We start from the raw sequence: 14,350 nt of genomic DNA, 5'->3' as shown, positions 1-14,350 counted from the left end.
AAAGTTTTGGGAGAAAGGAAGATGGGGGCACCTGGGTGGCTCAGTTGGTTGGGGGACTGCCTTCGGCTCAGGTCATGATCCCAGGGTCCCGGGATCGAGTCCCGCATCGGGCTCCCTGCTCGGCGGGAAGCCTGCTTCTCCCTCTCCCACTCCCCCTGCTTGTGTTCCCTCTCTCGCTGTCTCTCTCTCTCTGTGTCAATTAAATAAATAAAAAATCTTAAAAAAAAAAAAAAAGAAAGGAAGATGAAGATTTCTGTTCTACACACCTTTCTCATCTCAGATGTAGGTACAGCAGAGACTGAAAATACAGTAGTATCCACCCCAAAGCCAAGGTCAGAGCAGATCACTCCTTACATAGACAACAAGAAATTGGACATACCAGTATCAGGTTCTCTAACACAGGTGGGATATCATCCTGTTAGCCTGCAGGGGTCCTTACTTCTCTCAGTTGATCAACGTTAGGCCTTCTACCTCATTTGGGAGTGGGCAGACCCCAGGGGCATACTGACAATCTCAGACTAAGCCAAGCTCCCCCCGCCAGAGGTCCTTCATTGGTCAGTTCTCTGCCGAGGCTTCAGCTCCCTTGTTAACCTTCGATATTTATGGATATCGGTGCTAAAGACAGAGACTATGAAAAAAAAAGTATTATTTAAATAGTACACATTTGTTGTGTGTTTTTTTTTCTATGTGGGTTAACAGAGTCACTCAAAACATATTTATGGAATGCCTTCAGGGCACATCGCATGGTACTTCACCCTTCATTGAAAATCCATTAAAACAATTACCAGGTCATGCTTGGAAACTTTTCTTCACAAAGGAATTTGCTTTAGTTGCTCAGTTAGCAGAAACTAATTTGAGATGCAAATTTAACAACCCCGTTTGTACTAGGAAGGCCTTATGTAAACCATCACACAGTGAAGTAATATCTGTGGATTTATTTACACCCGTATCTGAGTATATGGACTCAAAAGCTACAGACCTAATGGGATAGTGTTCATGTGAGGGAAGAATAACTTTAGAAGTTAGTGAATCATCTTCTACTAATGCTCCAAAGTTATATGTTTACCTGGAAGGTTATGCCTTAGTTATAGGCATCTAAGACCACCAATAAATGAAAGTGTGTTCACATCTCTAACACTTATGGAATGGCCTATCTTCTTGACTCTCATACCAGGAAATTAGGCTAAAAAAAAAAAACCCACTGAAACCCTACCTTTTACTGAGATAATGTTGATCAAGGCAAATATCCAGACACATTCAAACCAACATTTGGTCTTTGAAATTAACTTATAATTGTTTTTTCCCACGGCTACCTTTAACAGCACATGTATGTATACCAAGTTGGTTCTGTCTTCTTTCAATTACTCATTTAAAGGAATTTTAAATGGAGCTTTTTCTTCTTGAATAGACCAAGTTATCTAGCAGAGAGATGCAGTTTGAAGGAGTTGTGAGGTCTTGTTAATGGTTCCCAGTTGCAGCAGGACCCTCCCCCCACCCGCCATTCTATTCCTGTCCCTTGTTTCTAGTCCCAAATCTTCTCTGCAGCCAGTGTCTAATCCAGAACACTCTACTGTATCCCCAGCCTTTTCAAGGCAGGAGGAGAGACAAAGAGTAGAGGTGGGCAGAGGGTCTTACTCTGCCTTAAAAGGATACACTTTCTAGCAAATGGCAGAACTGACAGAAAATAACTGACATAAGGAAAATAGTACAGGTTTTAGAGAATAAGCTGGCATCAGAGAGTCTCAGGTTCGAAGTTGAGATTCACCACTTACCAGGGATAAGATTTGGGGCAAGGAACTTAACTTCTCTGAGCTTTGGCTAACTTCACTGTAAAGCGAGGCTTAAATAAGATAATGCATAGGAAATGCTTCATATCGTGTCTAGTAGAAAGCATCAGTGAATGAAAGCTCTTTGTATCCCCCAGACCCGAAGCTCTGTGACCATAGAAGCCTAGTTCACCCCTGCAGCTTCAGCTGGTTTCTGACAAACTTTCACCTGTGATGGAGAGAGTATGAATGGACCAGCAGAACAGCAGAAAGCCCATTGAACCGTCAGTAAACCAGGGTCCTGCATCATAGGAACTTTCTATTCTGGGAAAAAGATCTGTTTCAAGTAGGAGTCAAAGATGTCCTGTTGGTAGATTAGGTGGGGTCTTTCAGTGGTAGACTCAGAGACAAAGATTAGAGAGCAAGGAGCTTTTTTTTAAAAAAAATTTTTTTAAAGATTTTATTTATTTATTTGACACACAGAGATAGAGGGAGAGAGCACAAGCAGGGGGAGCAGCAGGCAGAGGGAGAAGCAGGCTTCCTGCATGAGCAGGGAGCCCGATGTGGGGCTCGATCCCAGGACCCTGGGATCATGACCTGAGCCGAAGGCAGCGGCTTAACCAACTGAGCCACCCAGGTGCCCGAGAGCAAGGAGCTTATTTAGGGGAAAGAATTACCAGTAGGAAAACAGAAGTAGGGGAGAGAAAGGAAAGAAGCCAGTAAAGGGTGGGTTGTGGGTAACTGGGATATAATCCCATCAGGGAACTCTGGGAGATCACACAAGACACATCTCAGAGTTATACCATGTGAGGAGCAAGAAAGTCGGGATATTTATTTACCAATTCTCCATCCAGCATTAGTGAAGATCTGCTTCTGGGAACATTAAAAAGAATGGATGTGCAGCAGAACCCCTAAAGGTCTATACGGCAGCTTTCCTAATGGAGCTTGCCAGGGACTACATGGCATAGACATCCACAACAAACAAGACCAGCGCCCTGGAATCTACTAGTCCTCTGACCCAAGCAGCAAGGCCGCTTAAACTGCAGCCAGAACCTGCTGCAAAGTCTATTCTTGCTCTGCGCCTCCCTCAAAACCTGAGTCTTTCGTAGATTGAGCAGTTATGGTGTCACCAAACTCCAAAGAGACCTGCCAGTACTGTATCTCTGAGTGGTAGGAAAAGCAAGGTACTTGTCCCCAGACTTGGCGTGGATGTCTTGGCATTCTTCAGACAACTGGTCTCCTAAAAACTTCACTGATATAGTAGACCCCCCCCCACCCACGGAATCATTTTAGGTATTTGTTCCCCTCTGGTATTCAAGTGATCCAATTAACATAATGACGTCAAAATAGGGGAACTTCATGGTGTTCTGTGTTATACATACGGTCTTTTGGGCAATAATTTGAGGCTGCTGTGGGAAAATATCCTTAAGATTCTCAGAAGCTCTAGTTGAGACCGTCCTTTAGGCATTACCTTAAATCATTCAGAGGTCTGAACAAGGGTCCTTACAGCCATACCCTTGCTTTGAGTTTTGGCTTTGAGAAATTTCTATCGGCTGGGAGAACTGGGGTAAGATTTATATTTTCCAATTTTAGTATATGTGCTGCCGAAGCACATATTTTTGTGCTTTATATTTTCCAAAGCAACAAATCCTTGGGCTTCTAGATATCCTCTAGATTCTTCTTCTAAGGTTCATAATTTCCTTCTTTTGTTCATCTCTCTCTTCCTGTCCATTGTCATGCAGTTAGAAGAAGCCAAAATGGCACTTTCAACATTCTGTCTGGAAATCTCCTTAATCATATTTTTAAAAAGGCTATGAGGTACGTTTTCTAGCTTTCAAGTTTTCACAGGCGACTTTTTGCCAATGATTGCGTCACTACAAAACACGAGTCGCCCTCCCTTTAGCCTCTGATAACGATTTTCTCACTGCATTCCCAGCCTCCAGCAACTCTTTGTCCATCATTCCTCCAGTCTTTGCTAACAGCCTCTTTGGGGTTTTTCCAGCCTTTAACCACCAACTGGTCCAAGGGCAAAATTCCAGGAGCATGAGAGTGGAAGTTACAAGCCTCTTGAGGTTAGGCTCTGGAACAGCATCGCTTCTGCTACATTTTATTGTAGCAAGCCGCAGGGCCATCCCAGATGTGAGGAGTCCGGGAAAGACTCATCTCTTAATGGAAAGAGTTGTGAAATATGTGACAGTGCTTTTCAATCTACAGCAGACATCTTCACACTTAACACGTGGATACATCTTTAGAATAAATTCCTAAAAGTGAACTTGCTGAGTCAAATGCAAATACGTATTTGGGAAATATGGCCAAGTCACCCTTCCCAGAGGTGATACAAATTTTGAATCTCACCATCAACGTATGATGCCAGCTGAGGGTTCTCCAGATCACACAACACAATGTGTTTTCCAAATTATTTTCTCTGCCAACCTGACAGGTAAAAATGACATCTTCTTGTAGTTTTAATTTGCATTTTGCATATGATGAGTGAGATTGGGCATATTTTACTGAGAGCCAGTTGTATTTTCTTTTCTTGAAAGCAGCTAGTCATATGTTTGCCATTTTCCATTTGGTTTGTAGGCATGACTTATCATCTTTCAAAGCCCTTGAGAACTTGCACATGTTTGTAGTTGGATACTTGGATACCAACTCTGGGACTGGTTCTCTTGAGTCTCTGAACTAAAAGATTCCTTACATACCCAATTTCGGTCTTGCTGAAGGTAACAAATTTTCTCCCCTGGGAACGGCCATTAGTATGAGGAGTCCATAATGAGCTCTAAAGAAATATGTAGTTGTCTAAATAGAGAAGACCCAGGTTTCTAGATATTTTCCCCTAAATCTCACTGCCCCCAAAGGAGAAAACCACATAGGTGGGAGAGAATCCTGAGTCTTAAGTCTGGAGGGACTCACTTGCCTTCAGTTTCCTACAAGGTGTTAAAGGAGAACTGATCATAAAGATACTCCCTTGCGCATGTGTTGTAACCCACCTCTGTAGTTTGTAGGCCCTGGTGTGAAGAGCTCTGCATTGAAGCAGAACACCTGTGTTTGAGTCTAAATGACTTTGGACGAGTGTCTTCCCAGTCACTTCAGTTTCTTCACCTGTAAAAGTAGGGTGATATTACCTGTTTTGAAGCTCAAATATGAAAGCAATTTGCAAAGGTATGGTATAAAAACATACGGCATTATGATGTTTACCTAGAGGTTCTAGACGCCATCCAGGATCTAATGCAGGATGTGGAAACTCAGTGATCTAAACCATTGTTGCCGGTAGGACACCACTATCTTTCTCAAACTGAGATACTAGATACTCCTGCCTAACCTCTTCTAATGCTACCATGAGTAGCCAAACTTGAGGTTAAGGGCACAGTCTTCCAGGGTGCCAAGTGTGTCCAAGACTGTAGGTACCCACTGCAAGTTTGGGACCCTTAGGACCACCCTTACTTCAGATCAGCTGGCTACAAATTAGGGGGCTCTTACGACCACCATCTGGTTCAATAATTTGCTAGAATGACCCTCAGAACTCAGGACTTATTATTATAGTTTTATTATAATGAAGGGATACACATTAGAACCAGAAGAGATGCGTATGGCAGAATCTGAAGTGAGAGGGTTCCAAATGCAACCTTTTGTGTCTTCAAGAATGTGTTTCCCTCCTGGCATTAATGTGTGGTAACTGGCAGAGTATTGCCAATCCAAGACACTCATCCACATGCTTTGTATATTCAAGGAACAGCAAAGAAGCCAGTGTGACTGGAGCTTGGAGGCAGCAATAAGAGATGAAGTCAGAGGGGTAATGGAATGGAAGCAGGAAGATCACTCCAGTGGTTCTTGAAATCATCTAGGCAAGAGATATTAGTGACTCGGAACGGTGGTGGAAAGTGTAAGAAGTCATATTTTGAATAATTTTGAAGGTAGACCTAACAAGGCTGGCTGATAGCTTGGACACAGAGTGAGAAAGGGTCAATGACAGTACCATGGTTTTGGGCCTGAGCAACTGGGATGATGAGGAAGACTAGAAGGCACAGGTTTGGAGAAGATCAGGAGCTGTTTTGTAGGCACAGTTTCAGAAGCCCTTTAGGTGACCACATGGAAACGTCAAGTCGGCAGTGTATTATATGAGTGTGCAGTTTGGAAGAGAGGCCTGGCCTGGAGACATAACGCTTGAAAGTCATCAGCGTAGGGGCGCCTGGGTGGCTCAGTCGTTGAGCGTCTGCCTTCGGCTCAGGTCCTGATCCCGGGGTCCTGGGATCGAGCCCCGCGTCGGGCTCCCTGCTCAGCGGGGAGCCTGCTTCTCCCTCTGACCCTCTCCCCTCTCATGTGCTCCCTCTCTCGCTGTGTCTCTCTCTGTGCCAAATAAATACATAAAATCTTTAAAAAAAAAAGAAAGTCATCGGCATATGGAGAATTATTGAAAACTGTGAGACTGAAGGAGATCATGGAGGAAATGAGTACAGACCAGAAGGACAAGGTGTCTGAGGACTGGTTCTGAGGCTCCGGCCAAGGAGACTGAGGAGGAACCATGAAGGCGGTGGGAGGAACACCAGGAGGCAGGAGAGTGCAGTGCTGGGAATGCAGAGTGGTGAAGGGGGGGCGTGAGATCCACTGCGTCGATACTGTCGCCAGGTCAAGTAGGATGAAAAGGAGACTCCACCCACAGGATTTAGCAACAAGGAAGGCATCACCCACCTTGACAAGAGCAGTTTCATTGAGTTTGTGGGGGAATCAGAGTCTGCTTGGAGTTGATTCAAGAAAGAGGTTGGCAGGGAGCAGGAGGAAAGAGACAGGAATTGAACATGAAGTATCGACAAGACTTTTGAGAAGCTTCGCATAAGAGGGAAGGAGAGACAGGATGGCTTCTGGAATGGTAGTGTGAGGAGCTTTGTGGATCCTTTCTCCTGTGAAACAGCCATAACTGGTGAAAATTATTTCTTAAAAAAACCCAATCTTTCAGTCCCTGGAAACTGTCCTAAGGGCATAGAGCAAATGAAGAAATATTTATTCAAGAAAAATTTACTAGATCTGTTTGAACAGAGTCTGTGGCACCTCAGCCACAACCCACTGCCTCTCTTGACCACTCTCCCACCTCAGCTTGATAGAAACACAGCACGGCAGAGCTTCCAGTCACAGACTATGTTATCTCCCTGTGCAGGGCAACCACCAGCATCTTCCATACCTCCAAACTCTGTGTTGCAGACATTAAATGCCAGGGAAGTGTTGCCAAGAGGTTGGAGTCTCTCTTCCTTCACTGAGCCCCCATTCATAGGTCAGAGGCTCTACCCAGGCATGACAGGCCTAGAATACTGGGACCCCAATCTCTCTCAGCCCAATTCACTCATAGAACAGAGGCTCCACATGGCCAGAGGCAAGCCAAGAAGACCAGATGTTTATGACCCCCATCCTCTGCCCTGCAGAGGCAGCTCACTGTGAGACACTTGGATCACTGTCCCTCTCACCAGCTCTAAGGCAGAAGTGCAGAAGTTCTGCCCCTGGGGAGAGGTAGGCCATAAGAACAGACTGCCAAGGCTTTCACCAAGGGTACTGACTTTTTTTTTTTTTTTTTTTAAAGATTTTATTTATTTATTTGAGAGACAGTGAGAGAGAAAGAGCACATGAGAGAGGGGAGGGTCAGAGGGAGAAGCAGACTCCCCGCCGAGCAGGGAGCCCGATGCGGGACTCGATCCCGGGACTCCAGGATCACGACCCGAGCCGAAGGCAGTCGATTAACCAACTGAGCCACCCAGGCGCCCGGGTACTGACTTTATATGGAACAGAATGTGGGGAAGTTCAAACCTAAAGGCACTCTTGAAAACAATGGAGGTTTTGGTGGTAAGCAATTAAAAAGTTGGTAGCTCCATGAGGACAGGAAGCTAAACTATAGGCCAATAAGTTTCCCAGAGAGAACTGGGAAAAGAGTCAGTTAAGAACAGCACTCCTGGGGTACAAATCTCAAAAGTTTACCTCAGAAGCTACCCCTGCAGGGGTGCCCAGCTGTAGAGGCACCTGGGTGTAGAGATTACTCAATAAAATCTTAAAAAACACAAAAACAACAACAAAAAACCCCAAAAAACCAACTACCCCAGCAAAGAGGACCAGACTTAACTGGTTCCCATTGTGGGGCAATTTGTGCCTCACTTCGTGATAGAAAACAGCAGAAAGCAATCAGCTGTCAGTCAGTGAAGCCTAACTGTCAAGTGTGAATATAGATGTAAAAATTCTAAAACAAAACAAAACAAAAACTTATAAGTTGAATCCAGCAACATATAGAAGGAATTGCAACTCATAACCAAGTAAGATTTATCCCCAACATGCAAAGTTGTTCAAACATCTGAAAGTCAATTAATGTACTTCACTATATCAGTAAAGAAAAGACAAAAATCACATACATGATCATCTCAATAGAGGCTGAGAAAGTACTCTGACAATATTCAACACTCTAGTATCCATTCATGATAAAAATACTCAACAGACTAGGAATAGTACAGAATGTCCTTAACTTGATAGAGAACATCTACCAAAAACTCACAGCTAACATCATTATTAATGATGAAAGACTGAATGCCTTTCCCCTTTTATGGTTGCAAATAAGACAAGGATAGACACTCTTACCACTTCAACACTGTACTGGATGTTCTAGCCAAGGTAATTTGGCGAGAAAATGAAGTAAAAAACATTCAGATTGGAAAGGAAGAAGTAAAAACATCCCTATTTTTAAAAGATTTAAAAAAAATTTTTCAGGGCACCTGGGTGGCTCAGTCATTAAGCGTCTGCCTTTGGCTCCGGTCATGATCCCAGGGTCCTGGGATAGAGTCCAGCATCAGGCTCCCTGCTCCGCCGGAAGCCTGCTTCTCCCTCTCCCACTCCCCTTGCTTGTGTTCCCTCTCTCCTCCTCTCCCTGTCTCTCTCTCTCTGTCAAATAATAATAATAAAAAAAACTAAAAAAATTTTTTTAAGTAATCTCCACATCCAACGTGGGGCTCAAACTCACAACCTCGAGATCAACAGTCGCATGCTCCACTGACTGAGCCAGCCAGGTGCCCCAAAATATCTCTATTTTTAGATGACATGATCTTGTATATGGAAAACCATAAAGAATTCACTAAAAAATTATCAGAATAAACACGTTCAACAAGGTTTCAGGCTACAAGATCAATTACATACATCAGTAGATTTCTAGACACTGGCAATAAACAATCTGAACATGAAATTAAGAAAACAATTCCATTTGGAGTAACATCTAAAAGAATAAAGTACCAGGGATATGTTTAACCAAAAAATGTATAAAACTTATACTCTGAAAACCATAAAAATTGTTGAAAGGAATTAAAGAAGCCCTCAATAAATGGAAAGATATTCTCTGTTCCTTGATTGGAAGATTTAATATTGTTAAGATGGCAAATTGATGTACAGATCCAATGCAATCCTTATCAAATCTTTGCTGGCTTTTTTTTGTGTGGAGGGAGGGAGCACAAACTAAGAAGCTGATGCTAAAATTCATATGGACATACAAGGGGCCCAGAGTAGCCAAAACAATCCTGAATGAGAATAAAATTGGAGGACTCACTCTTCACAATTTCAAAACTTACTATATAGCTACGGTAATGAAGACAGAGTGATTATGTCAAAGTGATAGACATAGATCAGTGGAATAGAATTGAGAGTCTAGAAATAAATTTCACATTTACAGTCAATTGATATTTGACAGGGGGTTGGGCAAGACAATTCAATTGGGAAAGAACAGTTTTTTTTTTAATTTTTTGTTGTTATGTTAATCATACATTACATCGTTAGTTTTTGATGTAGTGTTCCATGATTCATTGTTTGGGTATAACACCCAGTGCTCCACGCAGACCATGCCCTCCTTAACACCCATCACCAGGCTAACCCATCCTCCCACCCCCCCTCCCCTCTAGAACCCTCAGTTTGTTTCTCAGAGTCCATCGTCACTCATGGTTTGGCTACCTCTCCGATTTCCCTCCCTTTATTCTTCCCTTCCTGCTATCTTTTTCTTTTCTTTTTTTTTTTTTTAACATATATTGTATTATTTGTTTCAGAGGTACAGGTCTGTGATTCAACAGTCTGACACAATTCACAGTGCTCACCATTAGCACATACCCTCCCCAATGTCCATCACCCAGCCACCCCATCCCTCCCACCCCCCCACCACTCCAGCAACCCTCAGTTTGTTTCCTGAGATTAAGAATGGGAAAGAACAGTCTTTCCCACAAACAGTGCTGAGACAACTGGATATCCAGATGCAAAAAAAGGAGGGGGGGTTGGATCACTTCCTCACAAATATTTAATATGAGACAAACAAAGGCATTGAATAATGTAGTCATACACGAGAATGAGAGACTGAATGAGAGAAATGAAATGAGTGCTCAACTATATCAAGGGGCCACCTGAGGTCAGCAATCAGCATTTGATTGAAAGGCAAACCAGTTAGCCTGATTGGTGTATTTCTCCAACCACCAGCAGTTGCATGGTCCAAGGTGCATAGGCAGACAGCTGCATTTAAACAGGATTGTGATTTTGCCAACGAGTGCTACAAAGACAGAAAGGAACAAGTGAAGGAAAGGGGAAAGTCCTCATTTAAAGGGCTGAAATGGGAAGCTATGGACAGCCAAGGTTGAGTAAGAGCAAGAAAGTATGAAGAAGGGTCAGAGAGGAAACTGAGGGCATAGGGGGTTTTTCTTACCACTGATCACAAACACCAGAGGACACAGGAGTTTGTAGGGGTGGGTAACGGAATCAGAAAAGAGAATTTACAGAGTCCCAGGGTTATTAAATTCAAACGCATTTAAGATGCCCTTGTATTCCCTGGCTTCCCATGGGGAGTGACTTAAACAGGGAAATGGGCACGATGAGGTTAGTCCTGATAGTCCCGAGTCAGATAGAGATGGCAAGGCTGTCCCTGTTGTGTTGCGTCAGGGCTTGGGGTGGGAGAGCTTCCTTTGCCGCTATCTTTTATTAAGGGCACTTCATCATTATCCTATCTATGCTTCAGACTTTCCTGAGAGGTAGGCACATGTCCCCATTTGGGAAAAAATTGACACAGTCACCTTCAGTGTTACAGTGTCCCATAGGTGCTACAGTAGTGGGAGAGAGGGGAAACTGTTGCCTTTACTTCTTCCAACATTCCTTTTTAAAATAACTGGGTCTTTAAAAGCAGAATCAGACCTGTAAACACAAAGAACAGACTGATCTTTTGTCTCCTCCCCCCTTTGTCAGAGAGAAGGAGACATGGAAGGATGGGCAAAATAAGGGAAGGGGAGTGGGAGATACAGGCTTCCAGGTATGGAATGAGTAAGTCATGGGGAAAAAAAGCACAGCATACGGAATATAATCAATCGTATTGTAACAATACTGTATGGCAACAGATGGTAGCTATACTTGTGGTGAGCAGAGCATAATGTTTAAGCTTGTGGAATCACTCCATTGTACATCTGAAACCAATGTGACATTGTGTGTCAACCACACTCAAATAAAAAAATTAATTAAAAAATAATAAAGATAAAATAACTGAATTTTTTTTTGTTTTCTCAAATATCACGAAACCATCACTTCTTTGTGAGAAAACAAAGATCAACGACAAAATGAAAACCAGAATTAGATATAACCAGTATTAAAACCTGTCGCATATTATTTCCACCCTTTTAAAAATTAATAAATTGCAATGGAAGCCTATTTTTCAATAAATTATTAAGAAACATTTTTCTTAGATATAGGGATATATTCCAAGAGATATCATTTTCAAGGACCGTAAGACTGATTATTATAAAGATGTCCGTTTTTCTCATAGTGGCCCATAGATTCAGTGCAATACCAATCAAAATACCCACAGCTTTTTCTGTAGAACTTGACAAGCGAATTCTAAAATATATATGGAAATATTAAGGATCAAGAATAGCAAGTCACTCTGGAAAAAGGAGGAGGAGGAAGGACTTTCTCTGCTTGACATGAGACTTATTATAAAGCCAGTGTGACTCATTATTGTGCTGCAAGGAACACAGAAAAATAGACAAATAGACCAATGTAACTAAAGAGCCCAGAAACAGACCCAAGCACATATGGACGCTGGCTTTATGTCAAAGATAGCCTTGCAAGAGAAGGAGGGAAAGGATGGTCTTTTCAGAAAATGGAGTTGGAATGATTGGGTATCCACATGGAAAGAAGGAAGACAAGAAGGGAAGGAGAGAGGGGGGAAGGCATATACTCTTGCACATATGGGCTGGGAGACATGTACAAGAATGTTTGTAGCAGCATTATTCATAATATCCTAAATTAGAGACAGCCCAAAAATTCAACAGTAGGATGGATAAATAAAATGTGACATAGTCATAAGAGTATTTTACAGCAACAAAAATGAATAAACTGTAGCCTCATATGGAATGGATGAATCTTAATTAAAAACATAATATTGAATGAAAGAAGGAGATACAGAATACATGTGATTTCACTTACCAAAAAAAATCAAAACCAGGGAAAACTTTCAGCAATGCATGATACAGTGATAAAACTATAAAGAAAGACAAGTCAGTATAGTGGTTATCTTTATAAGAGAGATAGGGGTTAACACTGGGCAAGGATTATGGGGCAGAGCTTCTAGAGTTTTTCTATTTCTCTGACCTGGATGGTGGCTATGTAGTATTTGCTGTCTAATAAGCCATATAATAGTTGTACATGTATGTTTCACGTACTCCTCTATATTCATGTTATATTTCACAAGAAAAAAGTTGTAAAAAACCAAATTCACCTTGGCTACTGTGTAAGCAGGAAAGTATGCAAGTAGGAAGTCCAGTTGTCCAGTAAAGACACAATGAAGTCTTGGACTAGAGTCGAGAAGTAGTCGGATTTAGGAAATATTTCAGAGGTGGAGGTAACAGGACTTGATGTGGAACGTGAAGGGAAAAAAAAAAAGCTGAAGCAACAAACACACCAACAGTCATAAAACACAGCAAGAGAGTGTACAACAGAATTAACGAAGCTTTGGAAACAGAACACATTAAAGTGAAGCAGTAGATTGTAGGAGTGGGTCTTAGACCCACTGGAGATCCAGCTGGTTAGGAGACGCTTCATAGAAAAGTTAGGAATACAAGCCCTGAACACAGAAGGATATGCACAGTCTCTTCAACAAATGGTGCTGGGAAAATTGGGCAGCCACATGCAAAAGAAGGAAACTGGACCACTTTTTTTCACAGTACACAAAAATAAACTCAAAATGGATGAAGAACCTAAATGTGAGACCTGAAATCATAAAACTCCTAGTACAGAACACAGGCAGTAATCTCTTTGACATCAACCATAACAACATTTTTCTAGACACATCTCTTAAGGCAAGGGAAACAAAAGCAAAAATAAGCTACTGGGACTACATCAAAATAAAAAGCTTTTGCACAGTGAAGGAAACCATTAACAAAATAAAAAGGCAACCTAACCAGTGGGAGAAGATATTTGCAAATGATATATCTGATAAAGAGTTAATATCCAGACTATATAAAGAATTTATACAACTCAACACTAAAAAAACCCCAAAAACAAATTACCCCATTAAAAATGGGCAGAGGAGGGGCGCCTGGGTGGCTCAGTCAGTTGAGCCTCTGACTCCTGATTTCAGCTCAGGTCATGATCTCAGGGTCATGACCTCAGGGTCGTGAGATGGAGCCCTCCTACGGGCTCTGTGTTCAGCAGGGAGTCTGCTTGGGATTCTCTCTCTCCCTCTCCTTCTGCCCCTGCCCCTGCTCCTGCACTCACTCACTCTCCCAAATTAAATAGACTTTTTAAATTGGGCAGAGAACCTCAACAGACATTTTTCCAAAGAAGACATACAGATGGCCAACAGACACATGAGAAGGATGCTTAACATCACCCATCAACAGGAAAATGGAAATCAAACCCACAATGAGATATCACCTTACACCTGTCTGAATGGCTAGAATAAGAAAAACAAGAAATAAATGTTGGTGAGGATGTGGAGAAAAAGGAACCCTCAGACACTATTGGTGGAACATAAATTGGGACAACCACCACTGTGAAAAACAGTACGGAGTTTCCTCAAAAGATTAAAAATAGAAATACCATATAATCCAGTAATTCTACAATAGGATATTTACCCAAAGAAAAATGAAAACACTAATTTGAAAAGATATATACACCCTTATGTTTATTGAAACATTATTTACAATAGCCAAGATATGGAAGCAACCTGAGTGTCCATCGACAGATGAATGGATAAAGAAGAGGTGGTATATATACACAATGGATATTACTCAGCCAAAAAAAAAAAAAAAAAGATGAGATCTTGCCCTTTGTGACAACATGGATGGACCTAGACAGTATTATGCTAAGTGAAATTAAGTCAGACAGAGAAAGACAAATGGCATATGATTTCATGTATATGAAGAATCCAGAAAAAAAGCAAATAAACAAACAAAAAGCAGAAACAGACTTGTAAATACAGAAAATGAAGTGATGGTTGCCAGAGGGGAGGGAGGTAGGGAAATGGGCAAAACAGGTGAAGGGGAGTGGAAGATACAGGCTTCCAGTTATGGGATGAATAAGTCATGGGAATAAAAGATACAGCA

The sequence above is a fragment of the Callorhinus ursinus genome, unplaced genomic scaffold (assembly GCF_003265705.2).
Source record: "Callorhinus ursinus isolate GAN/ISIS: 27379988/994484 unplaced genomic scaffold, GSC_fseal_2.0 scaffold19, whole genome shotgun sequence".
NCBI lineage: Eukaryota > Metazoa > Chordata > Mammalia > Carnivora > Otariidae > Callorhinus > Callorhinus ursinus.
This window is presented reverse-complemented; position numbering follows the sequence as displayed.